The sequence below is a fragment of the Bos taurus genome, chromosome 8 (genome assembly GCF_002263795.3).
Source record: "Bos taurus isolate L1 Dominette 01449 registration number 42190680 breed Hereford chromosome 8, ARS-UCD2.0, whole genome shotgun sequence".
NCBI lineage: Eukaryota > Metazoa > Chordata > Mammalia > Artiodactyla > Bovidae > Bos > Bos taurus.
In genome coordinates this window covers 88,695,024-88,711,572 of record NC_037335.1, presented here as the reverse complement: position 1 = coordinate 88,711,572, position 16,549 = coordinate 88,695,024, and the positions used below count along the sequence as shown (strand labels likewise).

Below are 16,549 nucleotides of genomic sequence, written 5' to 3'. Positions count from 1 at the left end.
GGCTCTGGAGTGCACATTTAGCCTCCCCCACATCAAAGTGTCACACTGAGACAGGAGCCCATTAGAAAGACAAGGTCAGTACAATGTCACACCCATTACCTAACACGTAATTGTGCTGGTTCAGGCGGAATGCACGACCCCACTTTAAATGTCAGGAGAATGGAACCCCAAGGGGTCTCTGAGCCCATCCCTCAGAGGCTGTCAGAGCCTGTCATACAGCAGCCTTCCACCCGAGTGACTGGGAATCATGTCAGGGTGTTGGGACAGAGAAAAATAGGGTAAGGGATGTTTCAGGAAACCATACTCATGTCTGTGCATGTATGTGTGTGCATACACATATACACATGCACGTGTGTATCAGAGTATATATGTGCATGTATGCACTGTGTGTGCATCTGTGTGTGTCCACACTCAGTGTATTGTGGACATACAGGTACCTATATTTATTCATGTTCATTCATGCATCTATATACCTTTGGGTGTGTGCACATGAGTATGTGTGTGCATATGTGTTCGTGCATGCCTGTGTGTGCCTGTGTGTGCATGTGTGTGCATGCACGCCTATGCAGTATGTGCAGCACACAAGTCCCGATCTAGCACTGTGTTCCCAGATGTGCCTAGTGACTGAAGGCTAGGGTCCTACTAGGCAGGAACCGTGGGCCAAGGGTGTTGTCTGAGGTCTGTCCTGCTCACACTGCACCTTGTCTTCCAGCTATCTGTAGAGTCACAGAGAGGACACCACTCACCACCACACGTAAAGTGTCAGTACTCTGTCAGCTACAGAATGCTAAACCAATGTTCAAAGTGCCCTCACTGGCATCCCCAGGGAACCCATGAAGGGGAGTCTGGGTGACCACTGTGGACAACTACAGGGGTGCCTGCTCAGGCTTGTCTGTGGGGTTTGCCCAACAGGGCAGGGGAAGCCCCACTTACTCTCCAGGCCCTGTGGCCAGGACAGTGGAAAGACACACACCTGACCATACCTTCCCCTCCCCAGCCAGGGGCAGAGAACCCAACAGCCACCCCAAAAACCATACCCTGCCAGTGCTGGAGCCCAACGTCCTCATCATCAGGCTGTCCCCCACCCTGGGCTCCCCTCCCCAGCCCAGCCCCTAGTCCAGCCCCAGGCTGTGCCCCCTCCTCCCCTCCCTGCCCTCAATGCTCTCCTCCCCACTTCTGGCTCTGTTGCTGATGTCACCCCCTTGCCAAATGACCTTGCCTCAATGCTCTCCTCCCCACTTCTGGCTGTGTCGCTGATGTCACCCCCTTGCCAAATGACCTTGCCTCTTCAGGAATCAGAAACAGGTTTCAGAAGCTCTCTGTTCACACACACAACAAACAGTTTATTGTTTCAACTTCAGTTTCCCCAGAACTTAGAATGGATCGCGGGAGCAGCACTTTAGCTGCAGAGGCCATGCAGTCTTGTAGCTGAGTCTTGCTGCAACACCCCCACTCCCCTTCCCCAATGGAAGAGTGTCCAGGACACAGCTTTCCCCTCCAGCCACTTAGGGGCAAACAAGCTTGTCAGGATGTCCCCACATGCCTGAACCCTTCCTTGTTCTTTCACCTCAACCCAGGCACGTGTGTGCCACACATGTGCTGCATGGAACCCAGGAATGAGACACGGCGCTGCGGTGACAGATGTACAAAGCAACCAACTAATCAGCAATCAGCAGTGGTGATGGGCAAGTGCTGAGAAGGGCATATGCAGGGTGGGTGTAGGGCCGCAGGGATCCCCCAGCAGAGGGACCAGTGGAGGGAGGGACCAACCACCTGTGCAACACCACTCTACACTTCACACATGCACTGTCTCTTTGGAAGGTGTGCGGTGCCCAAGCACGGCATGTGCACCTGTCTCTGAGCCCAGATAGCTTAGCACTGGCAAAAAGAAGATAACCCCCCTCCCCTGGCCCGACTTTACTGGTCAGCCTGCCCCTGGGGAGGAATGTGTGTCTTCCAGGGTTGCTGACACCATGGGGAGCTCGGCACAAGATGTGCTCCTAGGCTTGTTTCCCCAAGGACCAAAGGATGCTATGTGCACCAGGAGATATTTGAAATGCCACTCAAACTGGTGCTTCAGGCCTCACTTAGGCCTACAGAGAGAGCAAACTTAGATAAATGACAGTGTTGAAAAGTTCTGTCTTAACATGGAATTTATTTGCATTCTTAATTTTCTCTTAATCATATAAGACTTTCCTACCTTCAAAAGTAACTCCAAGGGTTCTTAACTCCACTAATATAACTTAAATAAAATACCTAAACATTCCCCCAAGAGGCAGAGAGAAATTTACTTTAAAAGACTGCAGTTAGAGGGGCTTCCCTGGTGGCTCAGATGGTGAAGAACTGCCTGCCATTCTGCAACACTTTATATTGCTTTGTAAAAACTTAATATATTAAATTTTTATGCCTCCTCTATACTATATTCAAGTCAGTGAGAATATATTATATCCCAAACATTAACCTGTGAAGCTGTGTCTAATGTTCCACAACCCAGCCCATTTCTTGGTGTCTACTCTTGCCATTTTTTTTGCCCTTTTTGCACTTACATAAAAATGAGAAGTGGCTTCTTCTCTTGCACGGTTTTTATGACCTCAAGGTAAAAGTAACAAGAATCTGTTCCTGCCATTTCTTTGACCTCTTTGCATTTACATAAAAATGAGAAGTGACCTCATGTCCCTGCATATACTTCATGCTTATTATGACCACAAGGTAAAAGTAACAAGAGACTCCACCCTCTTAGGCCTTTACACTGGAATTCCCTAACAACTCAGTGTAGTACTAGACAGAAGAAACCACTCTTACTCTCAATTTTCCTGCGTCCCAAAATCTTTCTTTAAAATAAAGTGTTCAGCAAACAAAAGACAAACAATCTATGGGAAAATATTTGGAAAAAAATACTTATAAATGCCTGGGACTAGAATTCCTAATAAGTGCAATTATTGCTAGTAACTGGGCTTCCCAAATGGCTCAGTGGTAAAGAATCCACCTGGCAATGCAGGAGCCACAGGAGATGCAGGTTTGACCTCTGGGTTGGGAAGATCCCCCAGAGGAGGAAATGGTAACCCACTCCTGTATTCTTGCCTGGGAAATCCCATGAACAGAGGAGTCTGGTGGGCTACAGTTCATGGGGTCACAAAAAGTCAGACATGAGTGAGCACACACTGAACACAAACACACATTCCTAACAACTACAGAAAGAGAAGCTCTAACAAACTACAGAGCTCTGGCCCAATAGAACAAATAATTAAAAATGTACACGTACATAACCAGCCAATAAACATAAAGTGCGAATGTCCCTACAAGTGAAGCTGTGTTCATTAACACTGGTCCCCAAGCTGGCACAACTGGTTCTCGCGACTGCCACGCATGGCAGATACCAAGGACCATCCTGGCAGCAGGTGTATCGAAAAGCCAGAGGAAATGACAACCCTACGTGCTCATCCACAATACATGAGTAGCATACCAGGAAGAAAGGCGGGGGGGGGGGGGCTTGCCTTTTGTTTTTACCAATTAAACTGGCATATCTCTGTCCTCTATAGGATACTGAAGTGCTGCGATTCATGGGGTCGCAAAGAGTCGGACATGACCGAGCGACTGAACTGAACTGAAAGCTGGAAGTACATGGCTGACCATGTATGTATCAACAAAAATTAAGACTGATCACAAAATGACTCAATTTCAAGGCAGATGACACAGACAGTGCTCTTTTTACACCAGACCCCGTGATGACCCCCACGTGGGTGTGTGCTCAGTTGTGTCTGACTCTGTGACCCCGTGGACTGTAGCCCTCTATGCTCCTCTGTCCATGGAATTCTCTAGGCAAGAATACTGGAGTGGTTGCCATTTCCTTCTCCAGGGGATCTTCTTGACACAGGGATGGAACCCACATTCCTGTGTGGCAGGCAGATTCTTTACCATTGAGATATCAGGGAAGCCTCACTTCTACTCCCAAAAAAGAAGATGGGGCATTTCAATGCCTAGACCAGGGACTGCAGTTCAGAAACAAGGCAGGGGAAGGAGCACAGGGTGGAAAGACAGCTGGGGCGGGGGGAGGAAAGAAAACAGAGGCAGCGCCCCTACCGCCCTGTTGGCTTCCCCTTAAGCCAGCCCCAAGGGGCAGTGGCCAAGTCCAGATCTTTGCCCCTAAAATCTCACAGGGACCAAGGACCAACGTTCAGCTGGATCCCACTGGGGCTTCTATAAGGTGTCAACTTGGCTAAACTGCAAGATAGATTGAGAAACAAAGGGGATTTTACCTTATCTTGCCCCTTCTCGAAACTTCCAATTGTTTCTAGAAGGCTTCAGCAATCTTGGCTCTGAAAATAATAGGAAACAAAAATATTGAAACACTTCAACTATCCACATAAACTCAACAATACTTCTGGAAAGGCACCAAAAAGAAACCCCTGCCTTCACTTCTGGACCCCTGCAGCTAATTCTCTGACCCAGGACGGCTCAGCATTTGTGCACTGTGCTAGCAGGAGGAGGGAGGGAGTATGCAGTCACTCGTCCATGAATAAAGGAAGTATAACCTCTCAGTCACCCAGGTTCAGATCTGGTCCCCAGCCACTGATCACCACCACTTCCCTGCAGAACAAGCCATTCAAATAGCCAGAGTCACTGTCAGCTGAGAGTCCATCAATCAAAAAACTATTATCTATTGTCTCCTGACTTCAGATATGTATTCTTTAGAGCTCATCTTCATTGAAATCCAAAGGCAGCAGGCAATAAAGGAAAAACAGATACAGAGAACATATTTACAAGAAAATGATTTCCTAAAGGATCCATTTAATTCATTTTTTTCTTTGTTTTTAAGCCAAAACAGCAGAATTTCCCCAGCTGTGTAGCCAGTCTCTATATCATACATTACCCCTTCCCAGTGCAGGATGGAGCCCTCAAAATAGGAATCCTCAAATCCAGTAAGATCACTGACTCTCAGATAAAGAGAATCAGAATTGCAAAACCAGAGGTCACCGTGTAGGATTAAAGGTTTTAGAGGCTGGTTAAATGGATGCTGACCCCTCTATGATTGCAAATGATCCAACATATTTTTAAAACCTCGGAATCAAACCCTAGCAATTTGTGTGGTTGGAATTATTTTTTTCTTTTGCTTTAAGGGTTGATACAATTCCTGCCATTTTTCTTAAGACAGCTAAGAAATAAGAGATGCTCCCTGGAAACACGGTTACTGTCTCATCTCTCCCACACAGCTCCTGGGGAGTGGGACCATCAAGTCTGCAGCACAGAGATCCGGTGGTACCCCTCTCTTACATGTCCACCCAGGACACTTGATTTCCAGGGCCACCCAGGACCACCTCTGGTGCTCAACAGCTCGGGTCAGCAGATGAAACCTCAAAGTGACAGGCAGAGATGATTGGGATTCACCCGGCTCCACTGTGCTGTGCTGCCTATGACTGGGTCTGGGTCTTTCCTATACCAGCAGCTGCTTCTGATGGCCGATTTACAAGCAAAAATATCTTCAGATGAGCCAGCAGGGAAGTGTCCCTGGACAAAGTTACATTCATCCAAGACAGAGAACCTGTGTCCCCTGTTTAAATGCTGGAGGAGGGGCTGGCACAACTGACGGACAGGCGGTGGGCAAACGCAATGAACCGTGGGATGTACCTGTTCACACGGGGCTTTCCTATCACGCGGGCAGGCGGGGCACAGCAGCCACCTGGGGACCGCTGAAGACACTTCAGGGAACAAGAAAGCGAGTCACCCAGAAGTAAGAGGTTTAGGTAAACAACGTGAATACCAAGAATTATAAAACTGAAAAACTCTTCTCTTCTAGAAATTCAGTAAGTCTTTGTCACTTCAATAAACAGAAGCCCAGAGCTGCTTGTTCTGTGGTTGGAGGACAAGTTGCGTATCATATTCACTCTAATTTCACAGTATTGAGCAACAGATGAAAGAAAGCAGGCGAGGGCAGGTGTGGGTGTGGGGGTGGGTGTGTGTGGGGGTGGGTGTGTGTGTGTGTGTCTTAATCACTGCACACAATGCACTTGGACGCGGACACCCTCACTTTCCACCTTCAGGCCAAGTCTGCCTATCTCCCCTCTGTCAAACAGCTTCAAGCCCCCATGTTCCTGAGTGAAAACACTAACGGCTCAGTCAACCGCGAGGCCCCGTGGGGCCCCATTGTCTGCACCCTTTACCACAGCAATTTTTCTCTTCTCTCCCAACATAAAACCCACAGGCTATAATTAATTACCACCACACTGAAGAAGCTAAAAGACATGCTCTGTATGCAATTACTAACCATGTCATTCTTTTTCTCTCCCCAAACTTGAAACTTTTTACTTTGCATTGGGGTACAGCCGATTAACAATGTTGTGATGGTTTCAGGTGAAGAGCAAACGGGCTCAGCCACACATACACGTGTCCACTCTCCCCTAGACTTCCCTCTCATCCAGGCTGACACGTAATCCTGAGCAGAGTTCCATGCACTATCCAGTAGGTCCTTGTTGGTTGTCCATTTTAAATACAGCAACGTGTATATGACCTTCCCAAACTCCCTGTCTCTTCCCCCTGGCAACCGTAAGTTCATTTTCTAAGTCTGTGAGTCTCTTTCTCTAACCATTATCATTCTAATTATGCATCTCCTCTGACTATGCACGTGTGTGCCTGCTCAGTCACTTCAGTGTCTGACTCTGTGCGACTCCATGGAGTAGTTGGCCAGACTCCTCTGTCCATGGGATTCTCCAGGCAAGAATACTGGAGTGGGTTGCCATCCACTTCCCAACCCAGGGATTGACCCTGTGTCTTCTGTGTCTCCTGCACTGCAGGTGTATTCTTTACCGCTGAGCCACCAGGGAAGTCCCCCTGACTCTGCATATGTGCTTATAATTCACATAATGCACGGTCCATTTGCAGAAGAAAGGAATGAAATAAATCAGGAAAGAAGTGTTTCCCTCTCACACGGCAGGAGAAACTTGACTTTCACCCCCACCCCCACCACACCTCCAACCCTGTAGGAGGGTGTGGGAGCCCCAGTGTCCATGCCCTGAAGGCAGCTGTCTCAGGACTGTTCATAACAGTAGCACAGAGCCCCGGTGAAGGGGGTCTTTGTCTTGCATGCATCTTGCCTACACTCTGCCAACGTGACCTCACCTTCTGAAGGCCCCTTGCCTCAGCAGTAACCCAGTGTTCTCTTTAGCGCATGGAGAAGACACAAGCACATCCCAGGCACAGGACTCTATGGTGAAAACGGCCTTGTTCCAGGTCTGGCGTCTCCATTTTCCAGCTGTATGTCCTTGGGGAAGTTACTGGACTTTTCTGTGCTTCTGTGTCCTCCTCCAGAAAGTAGGCCTAATAATAGTACCTATCTCATTTGGTTCTTGTGAAGATCCATGACTAACCTATATGAAGAGCTTAAAACAGTGTCTGGTTGCTAGGAAACACTGAGGAACTATCGACTAGGACTCTCCCTACCTGTGAGGCAGAGCCAATTATACCTAACTTGTTAATCACCTACCTTGTGAGATATATTGGGTAGGCCAAAAAGTTTATTTGGGTTTTTCTGTAACATTTTATGCAAAAATCCGAATGAACTTTTGGGACAACCCAATAAATATTAGGGTTTGGCCCCCAGCATGTGTAAGCACATTCCCCACCCGCCCTCAATCAGGGCTCTGACCGCCTCCTCCTGTCACGGGAAATTCAGAGCTCAGTGCCTGGGTGTGCCTGGGGCCACGGCCACACTCTCCCGGGAGCAGGAGCCCAGCTTCTGTTGGTTGTGGATGGGGAGGAGCCTCGAACCTCATCTGCTGAACTTCCTGACTTCAGCCCAGAAGCCCACCCTGGAGGTGCCCAGGCACTCCGCTCACACGCCGTCTCTAGGGGCAACATCCACATGCACTGGGGCCTCGGGGTGACACCTGCCAAGATTCCAGGTCCAGGCCCTCTGACCCAGCAGTTTTCTGCCTGGAATTCAGCTGGGCACACCCCCACGTGCACAAGATGCCCAAGTACGAGACTGCTGACAGGAAAACTCTGGAAATACCCAGGAGTCCATGGTCCATCGGTTTATATGCATGTGTGCATATATGTATGTGTTTGCGTGTATAAACGTGCATATGCACATACACTACATGTGTGTAAGCTGATTTGTGTATGAGCTATGGCACACCTACAGGATGTACAGCTGTTCAAAAATAAAGTGGTCACAGGGATGAAACGATGTTCAAGATGCTTAGTTCAGTAAAAATGTAAGGTTCCCAACACTGTTATATATGCTATTTGTGCAGACACAGGGTACGTGACCAAGTGCATATGTACATAGTTTACTCAAAACTATCTGATTAGATCAGCATTTAATCAAGATCAGCTGGCAGTGAGAGACTAGAGACTCTGGTCTGAAGCAGGGGTGTATTTCATTTTCTAAAAAAAATATTTTATTTGTTTGGCTATGTTTTGCCTGGAGAATCCCAGGGACGGAGGAGCCTGGTGGACTGCCGTCTATGGGGTCGCACAGAGTCGGGCATGACTAAAGCAACTTAGCAGCAGCATCCCAGTCTTAGCTGTAGCATGTGGGATCTAGTTCCCTGACCAGGGGTTGAACCCAGGCCTCCTGCACTGGGAGTGCAGAGTCTTAGCCACTGGACCACCAGGGAAGTTCTGGCTGTATTTCAGTTTTGATGATGTGTATTCTTCAGTACTCAGAGAAGGCAATGGCACCCCACTCAAGTACTCTTGCCTGGAAAATCCCATGGACGGAGGAGCCTAGAAGGCTGCAGTCCATGGGGTCGTTGGGAGTGGGACAGACTGAGCGACTTCACTTTCACTTTTCACTTTCACGCACTGGAGAAGGAAATGGCAACCCACTCCAGTGTTCTTGCCTGGAGAATCCCAGGGACCGGGGAGACTGGTGGGCTGCCTGTCTATGGGGTGGCACAGAGTCGGACACGACTGAAGCGACTTAGCAGCAGTAGCAGCATTCTTCAGTACTAATTCTTACCACATGCTTTCCTAATTAAAATATTTTAAATCTGATACTAAAAGTAAAATGTATTAAATGTGAGATATTGGAAAATTAAAGTTGGAGAAAACATTTATGGCAATTTCTAAAAACACAAGTTATTTTAACTATTAAAAACATGATTCCCTTTTTGAAATTTACTAAATGCACTTCATTAAAATGGAAGTTTTCAAGAACAGGAGCAGACCTGACATCATCTCTAGCCTCTCCGGCGTTTTGGACATTTTGTTGGCACTGTTTAGCCTAAGAAAACTCAGACAGAGGACAGCATTTCCGTGCAGGTGAGTGCCCCAGATCCCAGCCTCAGCTGAAGTACCCTGGGAAGTGGGAGGGCCAGGCTGGCAGGCAGGCAGCAAGAGGAACAGAGACCTGGAACTCAGTGAAGAACAAGGGACCTGTGGGCAGTCAGGCTGCCAGGTGGGAGGAGAAGAGGGGAGAGGAGGGAGGAGGGAAGCGGGGAGGGGAGGAGAGAGCGGCCCAGCAGGAACTGTGCCTCATCCTCCGCGTGGCAGGGCTCCCCAGCACTGTTGTATGGTTAAATATGATAATGCTGGATATTCAGATCGTTTGTCAATTTCTTACTTAAAATTCACTTTTAAAGACTGATTGTTTTATCAAGAAGGCTTTCTTTCTAGAATGCAGAGTCTATCTGCAGAGGTCAGGAGCCACACAGAGAACACCGGGAAAAGGTCCTAAGGCTCTGCCCTTAACACACACGGGGGAGGGGGCGGGTGGGGGTGGGGCAGGAAACAGGCTCAGAACTTATTCACCACGTTTGTTTCCTTCTACTGGGAAATACTGCACATAACCTGCATGACTTATATTCATTTGACTCACTTCTCAGTTTTCTATTGAGTGAAGTGAGTGAAGTCGCTCAGTCTTGTCAGACTCTTTGCGACCCCATGGACTGTAGCCTATCAGGCTCCTCCTTCCATGGGATTTTCCAGGCGAGAGTGCTGGAGTGGACTGCCATTTCCTTCTCCAGGTCAGTCTTCTATTAGTTAAGCTATTTTTGAAAAGGCGTATTTTCTATGCTATTAAACACAATCAACATCTACAGCATTTTTTGTACTTCTTTCAAGGCAACTAAATGCCTTAATTCAGCTCATGTTTATTCTCCCCCTAACAGGGAAGGCAGCAAAGTGTGGGGGCCAGAGTGTAGACTCTGAGGCAAGCTTGCCCAGGTTCAGGTCTAGGTGCTGCCATTTCTCAGCTGTGTGACCTAGAACAAGTCACTACCCCTCTCCTCAGCTGCTCCCTCAGCCTCTCCACTCCCCTCAGCTATTCCCCCAGCCCCTCCACCTCCCTACTATTCCCTCAGCCTCTCCACCCCTATGCTACTCCCTCAGCATCCCCGCCCCCCACTGCCCACCCACCCCCTCCCCCCCGCCCCCGCCTCACTCTCCCACCCCCACTACTCCCTCAGCATCCCCCGCCTCACTCCCCAACCCCCACTACTCCCTCAGTCCCCCCACCTCCTCACCTACTCCTTTAACCACCCCCACCCCCTCAGCTACTCTGCTGAGGAAGCTGCATGAATGAGGAATTTGAGACACACGTGCACACCACAGGAGCATACTGTAGTATATACGTGCCTACTACACTGAATCAATGTTAACACAGAAACGAAAGGACACTGCACTGTTGTGATACAGTGGGGACACCCCCCAGTGCTGGCAAAGATCCACCAGAACCTCACAGCCACACACAGTCACCCTGTAGCAGAAACAAGTGTCGGGGGGAAGCGGGTTTCTCAAGCCAACACCAATCCCCATGGTGGTCTACTCTGTGATCTGGCTGGCCTAGAATGAAAGATTCTCTTTCTAAAACACATCGTCATGACATCAGCTTTTACTACCAACCCCTGGTCCACGAACCTGAAAAGTTCTAGACTCTGGGTGCATCCTCTGACTCCAAACTCCATCAAGCCCTTTCTGCCGAGGTCCATGCGTGGGCTGGAAAGAATTTCCAGACATAAGGCAGAATGAGAAGAGAGTAGAGTTCATTAGAGCTGTTAGAACATCAGGCTGGCTCAAGGGAGAGCCGACCCCTTTTGAAGGCTAGTAGCCAATTTTTATAGCCTCACCCTCCACCCCAAAATTCTCTGGAATTTTCCAGGGAAAATTCCTACTGGAATGGCGGCATTAGATAATTGGTTAGGATGCTCCAGGGCGGGCAACAGCATCGGTATTTTACCTAATAAGGGGTCAGGGAACTGGGAGGCTCAGAGCAACAGCTGCTATGGGGTTTGGTCAGTTTTAGAGATTTTGTCCAGTGACCTTGGAAGGGGCTCCACACTTTCTTTCAGAACTAGACTTGGCTGCCCCAGAGTGACCTCTACCCTCTGTTTACAAGATGTGCCATGGCACCACCCAGGGCCCCCTTCAGGCCGCACCCCTCCCACTCTCCTACAGGGCTTAGTGCACAGCCCAGACTCGCCCCAGATATCCTGGCTGGAGCTCCCTGTGTGGTTTCAGGGGCTGAAAACCAGCAGAAATGCCAGCACACTGCCTGCCTTCCCCAGGGTGATCCTGCCTTTCTGCTCCACACATCCCAGCTACACCCCACAGAAGCATCTCCGTCACACTCATCCCCCTAAATCCCGGCTGTCACTACAATTTGGCTCATGGACCAGGGCAGCCTGAAAACTGCCCTCAGAGATGGATGGCTGGATTTGGCTGAGATTCAATTACTGGGTCTTGTGAAGAATTATAAGCAATAGGAATAATGAATATCCTACCAAAAGGCGAAGGTGAGATGGTGGTCAGGCACTCCTGACAGATTCCACCAGCACTGCTCACAATGGAGATTTCTACTGTGCTTTGCTGTGAGTGCACTGTGAGAAACCCAGGGCATTAGACCCTTACCACTGTGAGTGAGTCAGGGAACCACATCCCCCGTGGGCAACTCCCTGGAGTGTGCACATGCCTGATCATAAACACTGGCCACCTGAAGGGGCCTGTGGGGCAAGAGACTTGGCACTGGACACAGGACACCACCAGTCGCGTGGCCTCCTGCTGGCTCTGGGACCTCCAGTCCCCAGCGAACCCTGGGGAGACAGGTTTTGCGTTGCTGCTGTGGAGGAGAAACAGACTCAAAAAATGCAATAACTGGTCTGGAGCCACGATCAGAGCTGGGACTCCCTCCCTCCAGGATCTCGCAGCACCCAGAGGCCTTGTCAGCACCTCTTGGGCTCTGGGAGGGCCCACCGGGCTGGGGGTGGGGCAGGTGTGTCAGAGCAGGGCAGAAACCACTCTGGGGCAGCTCTGTGTCTCCAGCTGGAGCTGATGCCCCTTCTGCCCTGGAGCCAGCAGCTCCCACCCTTCCTTCTCCAGGAACTCGGGGCAGAGATGAGGAGCCATCCCAGCCCCACAGCGAGCACTTCAGAAACAGTGGTTCCTTCCCTTCACCATTCAGTGAAGATGTCACAGAACCTTCCCAGAAAGAATCATCTGGAATCTGGGGTAGGTGGAGGACTGCATGCAGGGCTGCCCAAGGCAACACCCTACACCCCCAGGTGGTCACGGCCCCCTCCAAGTGTCCACAGGGAAGGAAGCACCTGTGGTTACACCAGGAGACTGGACTCCTCTTGTCCTGCATGGGGCCGCCAGACCCAACCCGGCTGCAGAAGGACAAGAAGGTCTCTGCCAAGGCAGGAGGGACTGGCTTGGGAGCCTCACCAAGCCCAGGCCCAAACGGGGATTTCTTTTTTAAGTCTGAAACCACAAAATGCCACTCTCTTTGCTTCATATCTAGTGATTCCTTAAAAATATATAGCAGAGGTACGAAGTGAGGCCAGCTTGACCACAGGCCGTCATCCAGCTTGAATGGGCAAGGGCTGGAGCCAACATAAAGCCCTGTCCTTTCAGCCCTGCCCCTTCCCTGGACATGACCGTCCCGCCCGGCTTGGCAAACCCGTCAGGGATCCCACATGCTTCTGCAAAAGCTCCATGAAGGCCCAGGTCACCTCATCCTGGCAGGACACAAAAGAACAGTCATCAGCCCATCATCTCAGGTCCAGTTCCCCCTCAGGAATTTGTGCACACACCACCTGCACAGACCTCTGAGTCTGATTCACCGGCTTGCACACCCCTTCAAGGAGACTTCCAGGAACGTCAACTCGGCCCTGGGCTCAGCTGAGCACCTTGTGGCAAAGCTTGCTATTTTGAGACTCTGCTGCCTTTGAACCACGTTCAAACCACACCAGCTACAGCCAGGCAATGGTAGACCAAGGGGCCTCTGTCTGTCTGACCCTGAGGTGCCTTGGAAACTACCAGGAAGGTCAGAAGGGTATGGAGCCCAGCTAGATGGCTGGATTAGAAAAGGCGTGTCCCTCTGGACTGTAGGAAGGTGCCTGGGAGTCTCTTCTGCTAGAATTCCCAGGGTGAGTTTGAGTCCAAGTCACAGTGAGGATTTCACTCTGCAGCCACCACACAGGGAAGAGACCATCACAAGCCACTGCTGGCCGGACCCCAACTCTATTAACCTTCAACCTGCCCGGAGCCCAGCCTAGCAGCCCCCGGGGCCCGCAAAGGCCCTGTTTTTCCAGCAGATGGGATTCCACAGTGGGCGGGGCATCCCTTTCTGAGCTCTGAGTCACGTTCCAGATGATTCAGAACTTGTGAGACGCGGAAGAGTGGCAGCCGGTGCGTCACCATCACGCTGTCACCTTCCAGGTGGAAAACTCCAGCTGAGGAGTTAATCCGCCTCACTCTGTCCTGCGGCCCCCAGGAGGCACCTCCGCTCTGAGACCACAGCTAGGGGGCAGGTTAGGAATGAAGCAGGAACGGAGGCCCAGAGAGGGGTCTCTAGCCAGGAGGTCTATCCTCCCAATCCATGTGAACCAAAATTAACTGAAAAATCTAAAAGACATTTTGTTGTTGTTTAGTCGCTCAGTCGTGTCCGACTCTTGTGACCCAATGGACCCCATCGGGCTCCTCTGTCCACGGGATTCTCCCGGCAAGAATACTGAAGTGGGTGGCCATTTCCTCCTCCAGAGGATCTTCCTGATTCAGGGATCAAATTTGCTTGTCTCCTGCATTGGCTGGTGGATTCTTTACCACTGAGCCACCTGAGAAGCCCCAGAGATATTCTAGAACATTCTTAAACCACATAAAGTAGGCCACCAGTTCCGCCCCCTCTAGGGTCCTTCCACCCGTCCCTGGGGAGGGCGGCATCTTGGCCCAGAATGACTGGGCTCAGGGGCAGGGCACCTTCCTCAGCATGGGCTGCGGTTACACCAGGCCCCTGGTCAGGGAATGGCCTCTAGGCACTGCCCACACTCGCTACCTCACACAGGCTGAGAGTCCTCATCCAGAGACACAGGATGCAGAGACAGGATGCAGGGATGGAAGGAAGGGGCCCCCAAATATGGGTCTGGAACAGTGCCGGCCGGAGGAAAGGGTTCAGTTTTCTCACATTTCAGAATCCTTGGGTAAGATGCATATGGTTTTTAGGGCTGAGTAAATGCGAATAATCGTGCTTCACTAATCTCTTTTCTGACCATCCGACTTACTCAGCTGATAGAAAGCAGGGCTGTGAGCACACATCAAACACCCCCATTCTGTGGAAGGTGATACAGCTTGGAGGCCTCGCTTCCTGCAGAACTGGCCCTGGCATGTGGCCAGCTGGCCACGCCATCCGCCACAGAACATCCTCTTCGGGCGCCCCCTGCTAAGACCAACCCAAGGCCTGGACAAGGTGCTGGGCTCCCTGTGAGCATGAGAGATGCAGGGTCTGGCCTTTCTCGTCCAGTGGGGATCCCTGATGACCTTTGCCCCCAAGGAGGTCCACCTGACTCCTGCTCTTCTCACACTGTGGGACATGGAGCAGGAATTCTAAGGGGGCAAATGTTCACTGTGGAGGGTCTGACAGGTGGATCCACTGGGTCCCTCAGGGTGGGCTGCTGCCCCCTGCAGTGGGAGAGTGTCTGGTGGGCTGACCTCAGACAGAAGCGGCATGATCTCTGGTCCTGGGAACGGGTTCTTCCCTCGTCTGCAAGGCTGGCTGCGGGCCAGCCTCACCCAGGCACTTCTGCTTTCCCTGTGACCACACAGGAGGACGTGGTCTAGACAGATGCCCCTGGGCAGTGTGGGCGCCACTTCCCACAGAGGCACTTCCTTATGATCCCAGCCGTCACAGGCTCAGGACGCTGCCACCCCACTGCCACAGCGGTGACACTGTGTGGAGCCCAGGGCACAGTTACGGGGGTTAGTAGGGTGGGCACTGGGCAGCAGAGGAGAGGGTGGGACTCCTGGGCCAGGTGCCAGGCAGGGCTCTCGGAGCTGTGCAAATGTCAACCCGGTGAGTCCTCCTAGTTTCCGAGACTCTGGCCCCTCGTTCCAGACAGGAGGGAACTGAGGCACTGGCCACTCTCAGTCCAGGATGGCTTCCCCTCCACCAGGACCGTGCTCCCCCTGCGCTGGGACCCTGACAGCACTCACGCCAGCCCTGCTTCCAGGTGTGGGGTGATGGGCGCCCCCAGGGAGGAAGTGCTCCTGAAACAGCAGAAAACCTCCAACCACAGCTTCCTGTGGGGGCCGAGAAAAACAGAATTCTTGTCCTGATCCTTGACCCTGTCAGCAGCCAATGAGGCTTCCCTTAGGGCTGGCTTGGCCCTGCCCTGCCTACCTTCCATCAGTCCCTCAGCATCCTTCTCAGCCTCAGGGTCCCTTCTAGGCCCTCAAAGCTCTGGGTCTGGAAATTAATAGGAAGGGACGCAGGGGTAGAAGTCATCCATCTCAGGCCCAGGAAGCAGTGCCTCCCAGGGTACCGACAGCCGGGGTGGCCCCAGCTCCCATGGACCAGACCACCTGATGCAGGCCTGCAGGCAGCTCCCCCACCCCACCAGCAGCCACCCCCACCCCTCTGGTTACCTCTAGTCTCAGCCTCACTCGCCTCACTTGTGAGAAGCCAAGCAGATGCACAGCGGAGCACTGACTTCCCCATCATCACTGCTTGAACCTTCTAGGGGTGGGGCCAATAAGGGAGTGAGTCAGGCCACTTATGACCCCAGGAATGTACCAACATCTCGCAGGGATTCCAAAATCATCATCAGATATTCGCAGATAAGAACACCAAGGAGCCACATCAGTGTCGATCGGTGGGGTCAAGTGTTCGAATCCCACTGTCTGACCCTAGGCCTGCTCCCCACGGCCCCTCGCCACTCCTCAGGGCTGAAATTTCCCCACTCCAAGTTGGAGCACCTGAACCAGGTGGACCACAGGGCATTAGCAAACAGCTCTGGGCCTAACTGGGCTCATTTAAATCCAGTTTCTTATCAAAATCTCAACTCGTTCCAAGTCAGGAGTTCAGCAGACACTTTGGAAAAGATGGTTTTGGCTGAGGACGCCTGTATCTGTATCTCCAGGCCATCCACTTGTCCTTGCCTCCGAGTGACGCCTTTCCCCAGGGAAATCGAGGAAGCAAGCCCTTTCCAAATAAATGCTCTCTGCTAACTAGGCCAAGCAGGAGTGCACACTACCCATTTTCTCTTGCTAGCTTAAGACAGAGGCCTAAGAGTGAAATGAAATAATTTACACAAACTGCAGTCTGCAGAGTGAATGAAAA

At 51.2% G+C, this 16,549-nt stretch overlaps 1 protein-coding gene across 12 annotated transcripts in view; it reads right to left on the bottom strand.

Annotated features, from left to right (window-relative positions):
• The window catches only part of SEMA4D (semaphorin 4D), a 126,504-nt gene that overhangs the window by 42,100 nt on the left and 67,855 nt on the right, over positions 1-16,549 (bottom strand). For 7 of the 12 annotated variants that reach the window (XM_059889298.1, XM_059889299.1, XM_005210463.5 and 4 more), the window contains 1 exon segment: positions 4,257-4,316. The exons of 2 other annotated variants lie outside the window; for them this stretch is intronic. The gene's annotated coding sequence lies outside the window, so the exon portion shown is untranslated. 12 annotated transcript variants of the gene reach the window in all.